Below are 20760 nucleotides of genomic sequence, written 5' to 3'. Positions count from 1 at the left end.
AAGGGAAGAGTAGCATCTACTGAGCAGTAAATTAATGATCTTTAGTGAATTAATGGTCACAGGTTTCATCGTAAAAATGGTATGAAAGATTACATATCACACAGAGCGAAACTTTTAATAACTCAACATGACTTTTCTTAATGGGTTTTATTCATTTTAATCATTATAGTGTCAATGATGATTATAGCCTTATTACATTCAAGTGATTGAAGGGCCTGTGTATGACAAGATATTGAGAGGCCCAATTGCGAAAGAAGAGAACAGTGAATTCTGTTCAAGCTTGATGTGTGACTTTATCATCAAGAGCCACGCTTGTCGGAAGAGTTCAAATTAATATTTTTGTTAAATTGCAGTGCTGTCTTCGTTGTTTCCTGTCTTGGGTGACCCTGGTCACCGATGACTCAAGGATTCTATAATGTAAACATCTGCAAGTGATGGTAAGGAACTGCAATGAATTATTTCATAGATGTGGTGGGGGGAGGCAAAGCAAAGAAGAGCAATAGTTGAAAGATGGAATACAGAAAGTGTAAAGAATGAAGAAAGAGGCAGAGATGAATTGCAGGGAAAAGGAAAAAAACAGATGGAGAAGGGCAGGGATAAAATTAGGGATTTGGTAAACCATGCAAGGGGAAAAGCTGGGAAAATTCGAAAAGAAATGAAGAGGAATGCAAGAGAGAAATATGAGGTTAATAGACAGGAAGAGAACAATATTGCAATGCACTTGAAAAATTATTGCCTTCCTCCAATAAATAAATGTGTTTCTTTAAGAATTGAATTATTTCCATGTTTATAAATTCTGATTATTTAATTGAAAGAAAGAAAGAGCAAACAAAAGCAAATTTACCTTCTATTTGGCATATAGATCGGGAATGCCATGAATGTATGCTTCAGTTATGACAATGAAGATGAATATGAAGTTTAAAAGTTCACTCCTTTTAAATGAAGGAAGATTTAATGCCCAACAAGCCACAGAAATTGATAGGACAAAGACCTATTTGAAAAATCTTGGGACTGGTTAAATGGCACTTATAGGAGATTTTTTATATGTGAAACAATTCCCTCTGAAGACAGTGAAGAATTAAAGGATGAGTAATAAAGGCAAATAATAATGGCTGTGTCTCACCAAGCGATCGAAGCAATCAAATTACTGCAGAAATTAGAGGCAGTAAATTTTAGTGATACATGATATAAAACATTACAATGTCTTGGCAGCAAGGCAGACAAAATCTTCAGCAAATATTTGGATTTTTCCCGTTTAGGTCAGGCAGCACGTTCAATGAGCAATGGTTTTCTGAGGGGTTTGAGGGGACTTGTCTTTATTCTTTTACTATGCTAATAACTAATTGTTTCTGGTTTAATCCTTTGTCATACCTAATTGCCAGTTTATTGCTCCCACTGGACAGTTTGACTAAGGATCCTGAAAGCTTAACCTGAAATGACAAATGCTGATAAAATGTGAGGATTTCTCTGGGACAAGGCTCCCTCACAGCTGTGTGCCATTTCCTGTGGCTGTATTTAAGGTAATTAAGGAGATCTCACAAAGCGTTGATCATTGTTGCAATAACTTGCAGTAAATGTTTGCATGCATTTGTGAAGCTCACGGTGTCATTATTATGACACCGTGAGCTTCTTACAACTCTGCTATATGCTTTGTCTCGGATACTGTTCCACATAAGAAATAGTAATCTGGATCCTTCATATGATACCACATAATTTGACTTTTGATCAATTGTTTCTTAATGAGATACTTTCTGTCTTCCGAGTCAATAACTTCCCTGAAGTCAGGACCAATGCCATTCACACTAATGATACAGATACTACAGGAAAATGGTACCAGCTGCAAGCTGAACCAAGAGAAATTGTATTTTAAATTAATTTTATTTTTATTTCATTTGGATCCTAGATTCCTTTTGTCATTTCCCCATTGAAGCCTTCGCCACCAGGAATTATCCTACAGGTCACAGACTCCAACACTGTCACTAAATGAACATCTAACAGAACATGTGTCACTCAGAGCACACTATCAGGATAAGTGACCAACTTTCCATCAGTGAATCTCATTTATCAGGGGTACATTTTGGGATTTCTTCTCAAGTTATGCATGACTTTCCAAGGATTTAAATTAGTGGTCAGAAAATCATGCTGAGTGTGCAACCAAATTTCTTTCAGAAACTTCTCGTGGCGAACTTCTCCACCAGAAGCAATGTTTGAAACATACACCCAATACTTATCCTTCTGGTTCTGTCCTCCTTTGAACCCTTCTTAAAATCTGCCCTCAATGCCCCGCTAATCTTTGATTCTTTGGCTTGGTATCTGCATTTTCTGACGCATCTGTGAAGTTTCCTGACATGGTTTTCTATGTTAAAGTTGTTATATAAATGCATGTTTTCCTTCTTTCAACCGCACTTCATAGTTTCAACTCGAAAGTACTTGAAAGGTTGGGATGTATGTCTGAAAAAGAGAGAAAATGCATGAGGCTGACGAAAGCAAGTTCTACTAAAATTCAGTAAATAGGTTCCACTTTCAAACCAAAACGAGTGAGTCACTCGATAGGTCTAGAACTGTGCACACGCGGAATAGCAATTCTGATGACATTACATCAAAGATGCAATGTTTTAAAAGTTAACATGAAAATATATAATACAAAAATGATTTTCCCTGATCTCCATGTTTTCCTGACTGTACATCACATGCACACTTGGGTTGGTTTCTCATACTTGCTTTCAAATCCCTCCATGGCCTTGCCCTCCCAATCTCTATCATTTCCTTCGTCCTCACAACGCTCCAGGATATCGATGCTCCTCTAATTCTGGCCTCCTGTACGTTCCAAATTATAATCGCTGCACCATTTGGGCTATGCCATTAGTTGCCTCAGCCCCAAGCCCTGGAATTCCTTCCCAACCCTCTCTGCCTCTTTACCTCGCTTTCTCCCTTTAAGATCCTTAAAATCTACACCGTTGACCACGTTTTTTGCTAATCTGAGCTTAATATCTCATATGGCTTGGTGTCATACTTTATAATGCTCCTGTGAAGTACTTTGGGACATTTCATTACATTAAGAATGCTAATATATGTTGCCGTTGGTATAATTCCAGAGTTGCAAAGTCAGCTTTTGGTTCAGTTCTCCAGATGAACTATTAGATATAAACATTATCCAGTGCACGTTAATTCGTATAGGCTGCCAGATCGCTGGTAAAATCTTCATCATGCACTATCTAATTGTTGCCAGGGAATGACATTACAATCGGCTTCAGTACAGCTGGCTTATGGAGTGAAAGTATCCACTCCTGACCAATGACCCAAGTGCAAGATTCAAATCAGCTGTGATTCACTCTGTGACCAATAAGTTTACTAAACACTCTCTGTCTAGACTTCTGGAGCAAAATGGCTACTCTGGCAAATGCTGGAGAGCTGTTGGTATCTGGGAAAAGATAGGTGGAATTCTCCCATTTTGATACGAAGGCTGTGATTCTCCAGCCTCCTTGCGCTCTCGCTCGAGCGAAACAAGGCCGGTGAATAGCGAAAGAGGCCGAAAACAAGAACCGGGGCAGGCTCCAAACAGTTTGCGATGCAACCGGACCGCTCCCCTAGGCAAAATCGGGATCTCGCTGCACTGTGGCGATAAACCAATTATCACCACTTAAGCCCTATTTCCATACAATTAACGGGAGCCACCTCATATCCAACGGCCTCCCACCATTCAGCGGCCTCCCCAGCAAGTGGTCACGCTGGTGCCGATTAGAACTCCTTTTGAAAAACGTGAACCTGGCCGAAGGGCTTCTGTTGAGAGCCGAGGAAGTGAGCAGCCATCTTTGCTCACAGGCAAAGAAGTCGGGGGCACTGGGCTTGCCACCCCAATGCTCAGTGGGAGGTGGGGGTCCCTCGGCTGGGGGTGGGGGACCGTCCGCAGGGGTGGACCGCCATGGGGTGCTTGGGGGCAACCATGCACAGCACCACCATGTCAACCCCTGGATCGTGTGTGCCCATTCCGGAAGCAACTCTTGTCCCTAACCATGTGTCTCACCGACCACCCAAAACCCCACCCACTGCTGAGGCCTGTGGCCCTGTGGCTGAATGCTATTGCTAATAGGGAATTGGCAATCGTGGTTAAGTGAGCACTTCACACAACCCAAGTGGAGCCCCGAGGGTGGGCGGGCCATGTAGCAGGTGGGAGTCATTATCTAGCATCCCAATTAGACCGCGATGCTTGGACACTGTGCTTGAACGCTGCAGGAGGCAGCACCACACACGCAGCAGCCAACATCCGAACACCCAGGGGATAGGACACAGCTCCGGGGACATGTCCAACGCCAAAGGATGGGTGAGTGCCATGGGAAAGGGGGGGGGGTGCCTGGAGAGATGGGCAAAGTGTCCGGAGGTCAGCACGCATTGCGAAAGAAAGTGACAGAGGCATCACAATCGCTGTACACAAGGGTCTTTATCGTGTGTAACAATTCCCCACTCTCCCTATGATGCTGCCTCTCCCCCTCACACCCCTTAACCCCCTACCTCCCCCCAACACCCCCTCATCCCTCCTCCGGTGCCCTCAGTGATCCTCGATGTGCTTTGCCCTCCTAGCTCTACTGTACCTCTAGGTGTTTCCCCAGAATGCACATCAAAGGTGGAGGCAGCCAGCTGCTTACCTCGTCCCCTGGCCTTCGATGCCCCTGGCGGGTGTCCTCTGGATCCCTGAGGCCAGAGGGCCCCGGCTCACTTGTTGGCGGCACATACACGGCTGTGCCGCCCTGATCCGGGTGTTGGCTACGAAACATGGTCGCATAAGAGGGTGAACTTGGGGAAGCTGGTGGCCACCGTCGCCACTCCATGGGATGGGTCTGGGTTGACCCTCAGCGCCCCTTCCTCCTGCTCGGGGCCCATAGGGCCTGGGGTTCACCTTGAGATGGAGGGGCAGCTGGTTCGAGCCCTGGTTGCCCCTGCGTCATCTGGCTCTGCCAGGCCTGACACTTCCCCATGGTCGGCACCATCGTGTCGAAACCCTTGGCAATGCTCCTCAGTGACTGGGGCATGCTCTGCATCACCTCGGCACTGCCCACCTGCGACTGGGAAAAACATCGCAGCGTCTTGGCCATTCCCATTTGAGAGCGGGACATGTCCCGCAGAACCTCATCAAGGTCAGCCTGGAACTGGGTCACATCCCCCAGCGAGGCGGACATTCTGTCGAGACCCTCAGCCGTGGCCATCACCGACTGGACGATGCCTTGGACACCTTCACTAATGGTGCCGATGTGCACCAGGCTCTCCACTGCGGTCGCCACCCTAGCAGTGTTGACCTCAGTGCCACGCATTTGTCGGTGACACCTCCTGCATCCATAGCCTCTTGGACTCTTCCAATCAGCCATGGATATGCTGGAGTGTCACCCCCATCTCCCTCTGAATGTCCCGGCCGCCCCTAATGTCTCCATCAGCTCCAGGAATACCGCTACCACAGGCTCAGCATCAGGCTGGATGCTGGGATCCAGCTGATCTCCAACTGCTGCCTCGCCTGGGTGATCCTGCCCGCACCCTGATGTGCATCAGCAGCTTTGTGGTGCTCACCAGATTGTGCCCCAGAAGCCTGACCGCTAACGTTGCCCACTGAGGTATGTGTGTCTGCATTGGTGGAGGGTGGAAAGTTGTGATGTCTCGCTCGTGTCTTCCACGGAGCTCCCCTCTGACATGGTCTCCTGGGAGGCTGGAGAGCCTGCCATTGGGATGGGCCATCGCCATCGGCTGGAGGACCTGCGGGAGAATGGACATGTGGTCAGTGGGAGGGATGGGTCAGTCAGTAAGGCAATAACAACTAAGTTTTGACAGTTCGTCCGGATGGAGCCCGGTGGTTCCTCACCTCTGTGGCATCCGCCAGCCTCCATGTTGGTGACCACTCTGTCCTCGGCCACCCCAGTCACCTCCAGGGCCCGCTCCTCGAAGGAGTGAGGAGTCATATGTCCGGCACCCCACTGCCAACCTGGGCCCTCTCCTGACGGTTGTGGGAGAGCTGTTCCTGAGGGCAACATTAGCCACACGCACGGTTACACAGTGGTGGGAGGGGTGTAGGAAGGAAGGGTTGGTGGGGTTTGAAAGGAGAGGGGTGTAGATGGATGCTCGCGTGGGGACGGAAAGGTCTCAGTGGTGGTGGTGGGTGGGGGGGGGGGGGGGGGGAGACGACATTGGTGTCAACTCACACATGCCGCCCAGTGTAGACTTTGACCTTTTAACAGCAATGGAGGCCAGTCCTCCTGGCCAAACCCCCGGAACTCACAGCCGCCGCCAGCTCGTCCCAAAGAGCACCGGCTGCCCTATGGCTGACCCTCCAGGACCCTCGGAGGAATAGGACATCCCTCCTGGTCTCCATTGTGTCTAGAAGCCTAGCCAGATCTGCATGCCTGAATCTTGGGGCCGGTTTCCAGGGTGCCATTGTTGCAAGCTGGCTGGGGTTGGTTGTGCAAGAGCTGTTCAACCTTGTTAGCGGGGGGCTGGCGACCATGGTGTCGGTGAATCAGATGCCGAGCCTTCATTTGCAGCGAGAAGCCTATGGGGCCTTGTTAAGTGGACCAATTAACAATGAATAGCTTTGCGGCCTCTCTGGGCTGAGCACCAGGGAGCACGCGCAGTTCTCTCTCACTACCTGACTTAGAATCGCGCCCTAATTGGCATCGCAGAGGTGGGAGTGTGGAGTGTTTTCTGCTACAGAGGCTGGCGGGAAAACATGGCAAGTCTTCAGGATCCATGCACCCGTGTGTTTCATGCCATATTCAGAGGCCGGACAGGCCTGGATGGCACATAGTCCGCCGTTGTATCTGGGTACCATATTAAAAAGGCCCCAACATCACTGACCCATTATTGAAGAAAGAAGATGAACCTCCTGAAAAGGAAGCTGGATCTCCAGGAGCATTCTGAGGCTGGGAGAAGGAACCACTCCAGGACACATAATCTGGAAGGTCCACCTGCAGATGCAACCTTGACCCACGGCTGTGCTGTTCTGAGGTCCAGGATTGCCAGCGGGCCCCAGTCTGAACTCTGGAGGCAACCCAGGCATTGTTCAGGAGTGTCCTGAAGTCTGCACGCCACATTGTAATGGGCGTGTTTCACACCGGTGTGTTTTCCCGCCAGCATCACAGAGAATCTGGCGCAAACGCCGGTCTCTGGTGGGTTTTCTGACTCACCGGCAGAAGATCCTGCCGTAAATCCACGCCAGCGTAAAACCGATTGTTGGGTCTCCATTATAGTCTTCACCCATCCCCCACAAGCCGACTATAGAACCTGTTGGGCGAACTTGGGAGAATTCCATCCCCTATCCATGAATTGATGGATGTAACTTTTATATTAGTCTTCCTGGACACATTACATTGCATGGATGTCATTGGCTGTCCCTTGATTGAAAGTCTATTCAGTCCCGTGGGTTTCTACCATCGGTCTCCACATGACTGAACGTGTTGATTCTCGACCCACAGATCTTTGGCACAGAGAGCAGGATGTCTCACGAGGTAGTAGGGTTTGGAGTGCAAGATATGGCCCGGGATTCTCCGAAATCCCGGCCAAGTGTTGGCGCCGGTGTCAAAACTGGCGCGAGCGATGCCGGCGTCAACAGGCCTCCAGGCCCAGTCATTCTCCCCTTCCTCGGGGGCTAAAATGGCACCGGAGTGTTGTGCGCTGCTCCAGCGCCAAAAGCCGGCCCTACATGGCCGATGCGGCGTGCCACGGCCGTCTCCGTGCCGGCCCCCGGGCAACATGGCGGAGCCCTGCAGGTGCCCGGCACAGAGGAACATAGGCCTCCCCCCCGGAATGAGTAGACCCCGATCACGGGCCTGGCCACCATGGAGGCATCCCCCGGAGTCGTCTCACCCCCCCCCTCGCCCCCACCAGGACAGCCCATGCAGCCAGAACGGCGCGGTCCCGCCGGGTAGGATCATATATTAACCACGCCGACGGGACTCGGCGGAACTCGGCGGGCACTCGGCCCGTCGAGCGGGGAGAATTTTCAACGGCCCCCGACCGGCACTGCGGCGACCGGAGAATCGGCAACCCGGCGTCGGAGCAGCGTGGCGTGACTCTTGTGACCCCCCCCCCCCCGCCGATTCTCTGACCTGGCGTGGGTTCGGAGAATCCTGGCCATGCTTCCTTTCTGTCTCTGCTGCTACTCTGTCTCATTATTTAAAAAAAAAATTTGGAGCACCCAATTATTTTGTTTCCAATCAAGGAACAATTTAGCGCGGTCAATCCACCTAACCTGAACATCTTTGGGTTGTGGGGGTGAAACCCACCCAGACACGGGGAGAATGTGCAAACTCCACACGGACAGTGACCCAGGGCTAGGATTTGAACCTGGGTCCTCAGTGCCGCAGTCCCAGTGCTAACCACTGCGCCACGTGCTGCCCCAGCTCTGCCTCAATATTGAGGTGTTGGGACTCATTGTGTGACACAGCTTGATGCACATATTATCACCATTCTGAACAATTGGTGGAAAGCCCCTCCAAGTCGCTAAGGTCAATGCCACCATACCTCATGGAGAGCCACAGGGTATAAATTTGTCCTCCCCAAGAACGTTGGCTATTTGAGAATGGAGAGAACAGGAGCTGGTTGGTTTTCTGCCATTCAGGTCAGGTGTTCAGTCCAGCAAAATTGATTTTGCTAGAGTTTTGCCTGAGTGTTTGTGGACCTGGCTTCATGAAGGATTGTTTTATGGTCCTCCCATTGGATCTGAATGATGTGGCGGGAGAGCTGATGGAATTTTTCTCATGTGTCGCTGATACACAGTCTAGTTCTCCCTGCAATACAGGAACATGGTGACATCAACTGCTCTGTATACATAGATGTAGTGAAGGGAGGGAAACCTGTCAGGGAAGAATGCATGCCTATTGCACTTGACAATGCTGGGAAAATCTACCCAATGTTTTCAGGACGGAAGGGAGAAAATTGAAAAATAATGTATAGTTCACCATGAGAAATCAATTAAAATGTGAACTTAACAGTGAAAATATGATATTTTTGATATGTGCCATGGTTAAGACCTTTGTAATTACACTTTATTTAATGCAAACTTTAAAAATGTCAATATGTGGAGTGGTTGACTCATTGCACTCACCTGGGTTTCTGGAAGGGACAGTTCCATCGATGTTCGATATGCAGACACAGTGACAGGGACGACATGAGGGGGTGGCAGCAACTATCCAGCCCCTGCAGGTGCAGTTGGAGGAGTCCAACCACCGGCAGGGGCAGGAGGTGGTGTTGACCCTGCGTGCTACCCAGGTCAATATTGAATGAGTGGCATCGTGGTGGATGCCTTGGGGATGAGGATCACAGCCATGGGTCAAGATGTCCAAGGCCTGGAACATTCGGTGCGGTGGCCAAGACACATGACAGGGCAGCCATGTCACAGGCAGCCATACACCAGAGCCACCTGGACATTGCAACGGCGCTCAAGAGCTTGACCCAGTGACAACAGGTCATGGTTGCAGGTGTTGATAGCATTACCCGGGCGTTGGCTGACCTGAGCCAGTCACAGAGGACCCTCGCGCAGTCGCAGAGGGAAGTGGCCCAGTCCCTGTGCTCCATAGTCATGAGCATTGAGACCCTGGTCGAGTCGAGGGCGGGCCTCCAGGACAGGCAGCGCCAGGTGCTGGGGGAGATCACGGAGCTCGTTCCAGCCGCAACCCCCGTCCCAAGGAGTAGCCCGGGGACATCTAGCACTCCGCGGGAGGAGGAGGTGATGGGATCCGTGCCGGTGACTCCCGCAGGGGAGGTGCCAGAACACCGCATCACCTTGGACACGCACCCTCCCCCCCACCCTCCCTCCTGTCCCTGGTGCATCCGATGGGCAGCGGGCAGAACACGGTGGCACCTAGGCACCTAGGGCACATGATGGACTGACAGGTCCTTCCAGGTCCAGTCGCTCCAGAGGACGGCCGCCAAGGAGGACCCAGGTCACAGGGTGGGAATCGCAGCAGGCCGTCTCCACCCCTGATGTACCACCTGGGGAACCACCGAAACAGAGTGTTAGGGCCTGCAAGGCCAGAAGGTTAGGCACGGATGTAGCACATAGGACAATGAAAGGGGCTAGGGCACAAACCTACAGAAACATGTTCACTTGTTCACAATAAACACCTGCTCCCAAACGTTCCAATCTGCCTCGGTGCTCTGTCAGAAGGGTGTGAAGGACGAACTGGATGGGCTGCAGAGGGGGCATTGGGGGGGTGGGGGGGGGGGGGGTGGGTTGGGTGACCGTTGGAGATGAGCATGGGCCAGGGCCCCCAGGTCAGCCACTGCACATCGCCCCGGTACCCTCCCTCTCCACCCACCCCCCACCCCACCGACCCCAGACCCCGTCCCTACGTCCACCACCCCAAGGGTTCGTGGGACCGTGTGATGGAATGGCCAGCTCGCCTGCAGAGATCATCCAGGTGGACAGGGAAAGTGCCACCATGGGAACCAGTCAGACGTTGTGGAGCACATCACAGAGCGGATCATCATCACCTTCCATCCCATGGACCAGACCCGCCGATACTGCCAACCCAGTGCCCACACCCTGCAGTGAGACAGGTAGGGATCATGGAGGGGGGTGCTGGTGCGGAGGGGGGGGAAAGGTGCTGCAGGGAGGGTAGACAGGATGTCTGTGCGTCAGGCCCCCTAGTCAGTGAACCTGGAGGCGATTACAGCACCCTGTGAGTGGCGTCCCTGTGTTATGCTGCCTCCTGTGGTTGCCCGGGCTACATGCCCTGCCCATCTTGGCCTTCCTCCGCATCGTCCTCGTTGGACGAGGCCTGGCATTCGTTCCCTCATCCAGCACATTGCCCTTCTGTTGACAATGTTGTGGAGAACACAGCAGGCCACCACGATGTGGGAGCCTCTCCTAGTGCCAAATTTGAGGGTACCTCCAAAGCGGTCCAGGCACCTGAACCACATCTTCAGGATGCCGATGCACCACTCGATCACGGCCCTGGTCGCGGCATAGGCGTCATTGTGGCGGGTCTCCGCATTGGTTTTGGCTTCCAGATAGGTGTCATCAGCCACGATTGCAGCGGACAACCCTTGTCGCCCAAGATCCAACCCCTCACATGGTGTGCGCTTCGAATGTGTGGGGAACAGTCGGGCGTGCCAGGATGAAGGCGTTCCACGATTCTGGAGACGCTGGACGGAGAATCCCATCCCATGTTTTTCTTAGCAGCGCGCCATAGGCTCGCGGCGCGATTCTATCTTCCCCCCACTTGTCAATGGGATTTCTCATTGGAATCAACCAACGCCGCCAGGAACCCCATGGGCATGCCGGCAGGGAAAGTGAATCACAACGACCGGCAAATCCTGGCCATAATCTAACTCACTTCACCAGGAGACTACAGAAAGCAAACTAATCAAATAGCTGGATCCTTAAAAAGTTGGGGTTTTAACATAACACACGGTAACAGTATCCAGCAGCCTCTGATGTAAATATAAAACATATAACATTATGCTCCATCCAACTTTAGGAACTTGAAAACAATGGCCACAGACCTGGAATTGTTCCTGGACTATAGACTATAACCAGCAACTTGTGTTCCAGACAGGGTAAACGACAACTACTGCTTCAGTGGCTGAGTGGTAATGTCACCGGATCTATAATCTAGCAGGCCCAGGTTGAGGCCAAGGGTTCAAATCCCATCACAGTAGCTGATGGAATTTAAATTAATTGAATTTATGATTGCCCCCATGCTTTGTGGAAGCCATTGTCCGAACCTCGGATGGTGTATTTGATCTTCTCCAGATGGAGAAATTCTGCCAGGTCTGCCAGTCAGTCTGCAGCTGAGGGTGGAGCTGCTGATCGCCACCGAGCAGGATTCTCTGGAATCCTCACCCTACTTCCGTCCCAAGTTCGTCCTCCCATTTGCTCCATCTAGTGTTGTTCTCGCCTGATGTGACCATCAATTCACACGAGACGATTAGTAGAAGTGAACAGTGGTTTGAATCAGCTAGATCTGTGCCTGCCTGCAACTGCTCTGTACTGAGTGCCGCCTACAGGCTGCAGGTTTATATACCTCCCCCGAGGGGGCGGAGCCCACAGGGGCATCAACACAATACAGTACAATACAGTGGTGAATTGCAGCAGCAATACGTTCACCACATCGCCCTGTTTAAAAGTCCTTCGTACATGTCCCCACAGTTGCCTTCTCAATACTGTCCACGTCCAGCAGTTCCTCCAGCAACGTGTCTCTCGTGCCCTCGGTACCTCGTGGTCTCCTTGCGGAGAAAGCTTTTGATTTGTAAGTGTTGGAGCTCTTTGTTGGTTCGGTAGCTCCGGTCTTTCTGTCAGCTCGCCTATGGTTGCGAGTCTGTCCCCCATGTAAAAGTCCTTGACAGTTAGCATCCTCCCATCCTGTCTCCACTTCTTAAAAGCGGCGTCCAGCATGGCTGGCGGGAATTTGTGGTTATCGCAGATGGGAGCCATCACGGACATCTCGGTTAAGCCGAAGTGTTGTCTCATCTGGTTCCATGTTTTTAGCATGGCTACCACCACTGGGCTGGATGTGTATTTTTCCAGGAAGGGGGGGGGAGGGGGGGGGGGGATGGGAGAGGTGTTGTAGCGAGGGCTCAGAGGTCGTTCCCTTACAGGAGGACTTCTCCAGTATCACCCATTCTGTGCTCGGTTCCCTTACCCATCCTCTCACCCTCTCGGCTGTGGCTGCTCAGTGGTAATATTGCAAGTTTGGAAGGGCCTTGCCTCCCATGTTTCTTCTCCTCTGGGGTGTAGTCTTGTGGATTCATTCCCCCCCACCCCACATACAAACACCATGATAATTTTGCCTGTTCCTTGGAAAAAGGCAAAAGATAAACAGGAAGAGGAAGGTTGGCAGTACGTTCATCTTGATCATAGAATCATAGAATTTAAAGTGCAGAAGAAGACCATTTGGCCCATCGAGTCTGCAACGGCCCTTGGAAATAGCACCCTCCCCCAAGCCCAGGCCTCCACCCTGTCCCCGTAACCCAGTAACCTGACTTAACCTTTTGGACACTAAGGGGCAATTTAGCCTGGCCATTCCACCTGACCAGCACATCTTTGGACTGTGGGAGGAAACAGGAGCACCCGGAGGAAACCCACGCAGATACGGGCAGAACGTACAGACTCCGCACAGTCACTCAAGGCTGGAATTGAACCTGGAACCCTGGAGCTGTGAGGCAGCAGTGCTAACTACTGTGCCACCGTGCCGCCCACCCGGCTGCATCCTCCCTGCTAGGGAAAGCGAGAGTGCATCCGATCTCTGTTGGTCCTTTTTAATTCCTCCACCAGACTGGTCAGATTCCATTTGTGAATCCATGTCCAATCATGGGCTATCTGAATCCCCAGGTAGCGGAATTTGCTTTGGGCTAGTTTGAATGGAAGTCCCTCCAATTCTGTCCCTCCCCTGTTCGGGTTCACCGGGAATGTCTCGCTCTTGCCCAGGTTGAGTTTGTAGCCCGAGAAAGCCCCTGTCTACTCTTGTCAAAGCCCGTCTAGTCATCTGCAACTACTTCTGCTACCGAGTTCTCCAGTCCCTTGGCCAGGATTTTCACAAGTACCTTCGCATCTACGTTGAGCAGCGAAATGGGTCTGTATGATCCGCATTCCGTCGGGTTTTTGTCTTTCTTGGGTATCAGCGCGTTTGTGGCTTCTGTTAGCAGGCAGGGTGACCTTTGCTAGCAAATCTGCGAACATCTCCCAGAGGTGAGGGGCCAGGGCTTGTGCGATTTTTTCTAGAGGACCACCAGGAACCCATCGGGTCCCGGCGCCTTCCCCGCCTGCATGGAACTGATGCTCTCCATGACCTCTCCCAGTCCCAGCTCCCCCTGCCTATCATCCCCACGACTGGCATGTCCAGTCCATTGAGAAACTGTTTCATCTCCGAGTGCCCATCGGGGTCTTGTATTGTCCCCGGTAGAAGGCCTCAAAGGCTTGGTGGACCTTTTTTGTTTCAGCTACCAGTCTGCCTCTGCTATCTTTCACCTATGCTATCTCCCTCGTGGCTGCCTGCTTTCTGAGCTGGTGAGCCAGCAGGTGGCCAGCCTTGTCCCAATGTTCATAAAAGGTCCCCCTTGCCTGCTGGAATTGGTGCACTGCCTTCCTGATGGATAGCAGATTAAAGTCCATTTGTAGCCTTTTCCTCTCCGTCAGAAGCTCTATGGTTGGAGCCTCAGAATATCTTCTGTCGACCTCCAGGTATTTTTACATCAATCAGTTGTTGTCTAGCCACCCTCTCATCCCTGACTCTACGTGCCTTGTGGGCTATAATCTCTTCCCTAATCACCAGCTTCAGTGCCTCACAAAATGTTGAAAGTGAGACTTCCCCGTTCTGGTTCTTGGTGATGTGCTCGCCAATGGCCTGTGATGTTTTCTGGCAGAAGACCTCGTCAGCCAAGAGATTTGCATCAAACCTCCATGCGGGGCGTTGGATATGACCCTTCTCCAACCTCACATTCATGTAATGTGGAACGTGGTGGGAGATGACTATCGCAGAGTATTCCACTCACTTTCTGGAAGCACCTATTTCGCCATGAGTCCACTGCCCCATCTGTTCTATGAATGCTCCCAATTCCCTGGCCATGGAATACCTGCAACCTCCCCCATGGACCTTCAAGCCTCCCATGCGAAGCCATGGCGCTTCCATGCCTTTTCACCCTGTAGACATTGTATAGATCATTGGACCCTAGTCACAATAGGATGTGCAAAGAAAATAATTTGAAAAAAGTTAGTCAATGATAACTTTCTACTTTCTAAGAAAAAAATCATTTTACTACGGACCAAGAAATGTGCTAATCATGGAGACCCTTTGAGGTATCTATAGCTGAAACAGCAAGCACTTGGAAGTTCTTTATTTTTTAGAAATAAACATTGTGCAATTGATAGAAGGAAACAGAGAGTCAGGACTGTCGGTGAAGCAATCCTTTCCCTGAGGCTAAGCTGTTTCAACAGTCTAATGGGTAATCAGCATCAAAGTGCCATGGTTTGGCATGAGGGGCCATAGATGATGGCTGGCATACCTTGGCATGGAGGGCATTAGGAGGACCTTGTGAACTTATCTTTCATCTCTCATGTGTTGCGAACCACAACCCCTTGAAAAGCTGGGCCAACACTGAAAATTGACGAAGACTAGGACATACCCATCCCAAGAATGGAGCCATCCAGGTTGAGAATATTGGCTGCAGGCTCATGGCCCAAACTAACTCGCACCCTTAAAAAGGTTCTACTGAAAATCAGAATACTTGAATGCGATCAGGTTCTGGCTACCATTTTCACTCCTTCACAGAGTCTCCCTGACGCCATGACAATCCAACCCAATGTTCTTGAGACCATCATCACCATCCCTGGGTATATGCTGTCCCAACAGCAGGACAGATGCACTAGAAGCTGCAGCACAGTGTCCTACAATCAGGAGGAGAATTGCTGGTTTATTGTTTGAAGGCATTCCCCAGAGTGAGTTAAGACAATCACGTTCTAAAAAAAAGACGCATGCAATTCAGAAATGCCCTTTAATGGTCTCAGGATACGTGTAGTTAGTGCCTTTTCTGTCAGGGATGCCCTTTGGACTCTGTTACAGACTCCGTTAAATACAAAGGGCAGGTCATCTGACCTTCAGTGGCCAGCTTTGCAGCACATTGCCTAGTTTTTAATGGAAATGTCAATTTCAAAAAGTCCACATTGAATTAAGTTTGTATATTGAAAGCTAGGAATATGACATGCCGTGACTGGACATCACCCTAGTGATATTCCAGTTAGAATTTTCCTACAAGTTTTAGTTGTCCAATTCTGGATGCAATCCAGGATGAGGGGCTTAGTTTACAGTTCAGTGATTCAAAAGGATGAGTTGTTCTCTTTGGAGCAATGGAGATTGAGTGGACATTTGATAAAGTTTACAAGACTATGACAGGCTTAAAAAAGTTTGTCATGTGAGAGTACCTTTAAGAAATGGGTGCTTATAAATGGATGTGTGTATAAATATCTGCAGCGAGAGTACCTTTAAGAAATGGGTGTTTATTACCGCAGTGATGTCAGAGAGTGGGTGGAGCTGGGCTGTCTGTCAGCTTTTTACTTTCTCTTTAGGCTTTTAGCTGCAGGCTGGGTTTGGTTTCATTTTAGTTTTGGAGAAGCTCAAATCACAGCAGGATATGTGTGAATCTCTGCAAGCTTATGAATGTTCATTTGCTGATTTCAACGTGGTAACTGTTCTCAATAGTGAATTTAAACCTGATCTTTGTGTCAAGAGGGTCTTTTGTCTTCTGAATGTTGTTTGGGAATTTATTAAGGGTGACTTAGTGTTGTATTCTTTGGGGATTGTATTTGAATTGATGTTTGCTAAGATGTTCACTGTATGTTTTAAAAAGGTTAACTTGAGTTAATAGAATAAACATTGTTTGGCTTTAAAAAATACTTTTCCATTTCTGCTGTACCACACCTGTAGAGTGGGCCGTGTGCTCCCCATACCACAATCTATTAAAAGTTGTGGGTCAGATGAATTCCATGATACACTTTGGGGTTCTCCACACCCTGGCCCATAACAAGGTAAACAAGGAAAAACTCTTCCCATTAGCTGATTGTATGAGGACTAAATGACACTGACTTCAAGTGGTAGTGACCTGGAACTCACTGCCCATGAGGGTGGTGAAACAGCAATGATTTCAAAATGAAATTGGATGGGCACTTGAAGGAAGTAAACTTGCAAGGCAGGTGTAGGAAGGTGAGACTGACTGAATTGAATGTGGTGAGCTACCATGGACTCAATTTGCCGAATGGCCTCCTTTTGTGTCACAAATGATTTGGGTGGAAATTTGCCATTTTTTGGCAAAGTGTCACCTCGGACAGGAAATTTGGAGGTTTGACTGCCGGCTGCGCTGCCGGCGTTTTACGTCATATTTTTAAACACTTTGTCAGAAAAAGGTGAAGGGACGGGACGGGTTCCACAATGTCATGCTGGCGGGACGGGGCGGGCACAATTATTAAAAGATTGGGGTGCCGTATTCAAAGGGGACGCTGATTTAAAAAAAGTAAAAATGGAACTCCTACCCCTTGCCCACCACAGAACTGCCCCCCCGTCCCAACAACCATGGAACTTCCCGTCGCCCACCACAAAATGCCCCCCACCCCACTCCCAACCACCACCAAACTCCCATCCCCCCACAAAGGAAAACCCTCCTCTCCCCAAGACAGAATTCTCATCCCCCCAACACGGAACCTCCCTCCACCCACTCACCCCCCCCACTGAAACCCCCCGGCTCCTCGTGCAAGGAACAACGCCCCCGCCTCCCAACCTCCACCGCACTGTCCCCTGGAATTGCTCCTGGTTGTGCCCAGGCATGGCCCACTTCCGCCTGGGGGTTGAACTCCAGTGTACCACTCTGGCGGGTCCTGCTTGCGAAGTGCATGTCATGGGGGACATGTCATGACTCACATCGGTGCAAATAGACAATTTAGTGGGGGGGGACAATCAGCCATAATGTCCTGATACATATGTTTAAATGGATGCAAATGGGGATCCCGACTTTTAAAGTCGGGATTTGCGTTACATCATTGGTGGAAGGTGGGGACAATGGATCGGGTAATCCCCTTGTCATAAACACCATTTTGAAATAGAATCATAGAATCCCTACAGTGCAAAAGGAGGCCATTTGGCCCATCGAGTCTGCACCGGCTCTTGGAAAGAGCACCCGATATAAGTTTTCGAGCCTGCTCGATTCTCCCTCCCCCCCCCTCCACTGTTTCCACCCCCAAAAACAGGAGTGAAAAATCGCCCCTCCCATGACTCTTAAACGTCAAAGGAAAGCAACTTCCACTTAATGAAGATAGAAAAGCCACTGCAAATTCTATATACAACTGGTAAGGTTGATGATGGATCTCCACAGCAAGGCCCCCTTGCTTAAGTCACACACTGTCTGGTTTAAGCCTGTTTAGTTGTGCCCCACTTCAGACACCACTGATGAGAAAAGACAAGTTAAATTGAAGCGTTTTTCACGAGAAAAGACTACAAAGAAATCTGATAGAGATGGATTTATGAAGGATCTTGATAAAGTAAATAAGGAAAAATTATTTCCATTAGTCAGTGACTGAGTAACTCAAGGGCATAAACTTGACATCATCACCAAAGGAACAAAAAGAGAAGTTCAGATTTTTTTATTCAGTGGGTTACTAGGACATGAAATGCTCTGCCAGGAATAATGGTCGAAGTAAAGTCCATAATGGTTGTTTGAAATAAAATATTTAAATAGGAACAATTTAAAACTACATAGGAAAAGGGGAAAGGGATAGGGATAGTTTCAGAGAATCAGTAAAATCCTAATGGATTGAATAGCTTTCAAATGTGTTGTAAAAATCTACTTATGGAGAAAATCTGACAAATAAACTTATTTGCAACATATGATGCTACCTCAAATAGAGTGCAGCCAGTAGCAGCATTTAAGATTTTCACAGACTATCTTTAGGTTTGGATCACATTTGGATGTTGCTGATGGGCTGGCAGTTTGGTTGTGAAGGGGTGGACATCAGCCAGCTGAGTGGCCAGCAGGTTGACACAGCACTGAGAGGACAATTCCGAATGGGGGTTGAGTAGAAACGATCTGTAACCTACAGTATAATACAGTAAGGCTAATAACTCCCAATGCTCCTGGTTCCACATAAAATGTCCTAATATTGGGGGTGTTGTTCCTTTTTCTTTCTGGCAGCAAATTTGCCATGGTGGAATGGGTGGCCTCTTTTTGTAATCTTCATGGTTGAAAGGATTGAGCACGAATGAAGGACTGCCTGATGCACCATAAGTCGTGGAAGGTACAAAATGGGTGTACGATTCTCCAAGGTCTGATGACAGAGGATGTCTCTCAAAAACACTTTTCAATTAAATGGTGGCAAATGTCCCTCCCGCATGCAGCCTGTCTACATGGAACACTCTGGTGCTTCCCTTGGTCCCCCTCTTCATCTTCCCTGTTAATTTCCTCCTTCCATGCGTGGATCCTGAGCTCCTGAGCTTGATCCTCTGATGTAAATGCTGTTGGTTATTAATAATAATAATAATAATAATCTTTATCGTCACAAGCAGGCTTACATTAACACTGCAATGAAGTTACTGTGAAAAGCCCCTAGTCACCACATTCTGGCACCTGTTTGGGTACACTGAGGGAGAATTCAGAATGTCCAAATTACCCAACAACATGTTATTTGGGGCTTATGGGTGGAAACCGGGGCACCCGGAGGAAACCCTCGCAGACAAACAAGGCTGGTCTCTCACAATTGCCAGGTAATGGGGTATGTCGGAAGTCAGGACGAATCTGGAGAGCTTCTTGGCAGGGCACTACAGACTCCCTCCTGATCGAAGAAGGCACCTAAACCTCCGCTTGAGGACCTGACCCCACTGATCCGTACAATGATATTCCCGATGCAAAGAGAATTTCATTGTATGAGTGTTCAGCTGGTGATGAGTGTGAGAAGCCCCCAGATGTGAATCGTGCTCTCAGAGATTATTTCTTGTCATCGAGTAACCAGCCAAGCGCATTGCACTGTGGGACAGATGACTGTCTCATTATAAACACACTGTGGCAGTTCAACGAATGGCATGCATTCACCCACAGGATGCACTGTCGATGGTCACACACAAGCTGAACATTGAAGGAATGGAATCCCTTCCTGTTCTTGAACATTGCCCAAGTTTAACTGAGGGGTTTGCATTTAGACACGAGAATGTAGTCAGTGGCTGCCTGGACCCTGGGAAATCAGGCAATCCTAGAGCTTTCTGTCTCAGGTCTTCTCGGGCAATAGAAAATTACATATACTCATTCGTCAGAGCTGCAGCGATCTGTGTAGAAGTGCACAGAGGACTGATGTCCCCTATGGCATCCTGAAAGGCTCCAATAGCATAAGGATTACGTACTACAGTGACCATGACTTTCACAAATGCAAGAGTGGCTATGCTAGGACATCCTTTGTTCCAGCAGGCCACAGATCCTGGTAAAATGTGGTTTCCTCATGCTCTGGGATCTTGTGTCACTTGGAAGTATGAGTACTGATTTCTGAAGACCCTGAGTGGGTGGGTCAACCTGCCAAAGAGCCTCCTCTCTCTCCTGTCCTACTCTCCAGTAGGAGCTGATGCTGCTTTGCCAGGTCTTCTTGCCTTCACCAATACCTCCTGCAGAGTAAGGGGAATCCCTAACAAGCTGCCTATAGCTAAGCACCCCCTTTCTGCAGATGACTCTTATCAGGTGTTCAATAAGATAGAATCGCACAACAACTCCTTGTGAAATCTATCGAGGGAAAATGTTGATAGAGTGTTAAGTAGGGTCTTGATAAAGTGCCCCAGAAAGTTTCCCAATATGTCTCAAAAGCCAGAGTCTTCATCAGACGTCATACGGTAAGTCTATCTCAATCAGCAAGTGAAAATTGAGAGCCAGGCAAATGGCTTTAAGTACTGCCCAAAATTACCAGCTACGACTTGTTCACTCCTGTTTAGCCTGTCGCTGTTAGGAGAGGTTGTTAAGTGAAGTGCTACTCATCAAATTTTGTGCAACCACTTTACTGAGTGCTGGTAGACAATTCAATCGACAATCAGACCCGTAACAATCCTTTGGGCCATCCCTAGGGAGATCAACTCCTTTATCAGGATGCCGCATTGTGCTAAACATGGGCTAAACTAGGCTTGCAGCTTAACCCTCCACCTTGACCACATTGGAGACTTTCTCGTGTCTAAATTATTTGACCTTAAATTCTTGACCTGGTTGAACCTGAATGTCGGGTATATAATTTTACTCAGCCAATCTTCTCTGTAATTATCATTGTTCATT

General features: G+C 49.2%; 1 long non-coding RNA gene across 1 annotated transcript in view; it reads left to right on the top strand.

Annotated features, from left to right (window-relative positions):
* The first annotated feature begins 317 nt into the window (after positions 1-317).
* LOC140425274 (uncharacterized) overlaps positions 318-20760 on the top strand; it is a 70122-nt gene continuing 49679 nt past the window's right edge. Inside the window, exons 1-2 of the long non-coding RNA XR_011947806.1 lie at positions 318-437; positions 1904-2070. This is a non-coding gene — a long non-coding RNA (uncharacterized lncRNA). The remainder of the gene's footprint in view (positions 438-1903; positions 2071-20760) is intronic.

Source organism: Scyliorhinus torazame, chromosome 6 (assembly GCF_047496885.1).
Source record: "Scyliorhinus torazame isolate Kashiwa2021f chromosome 6, sScyTor2.1, whole genome shotgun sequence".
NCBI classification, from domain to species: domain Eukaryota; kingdom Metazoa; phylum Chordata; class Chondrichthyes; order Carcharhiniformes; family Scyliorhinidae; genus Scyliorhinus; species Scyliorhinus torazame.
This window is presented reverse-complemented; position numbering and strand designations above follow the sequence as displayed.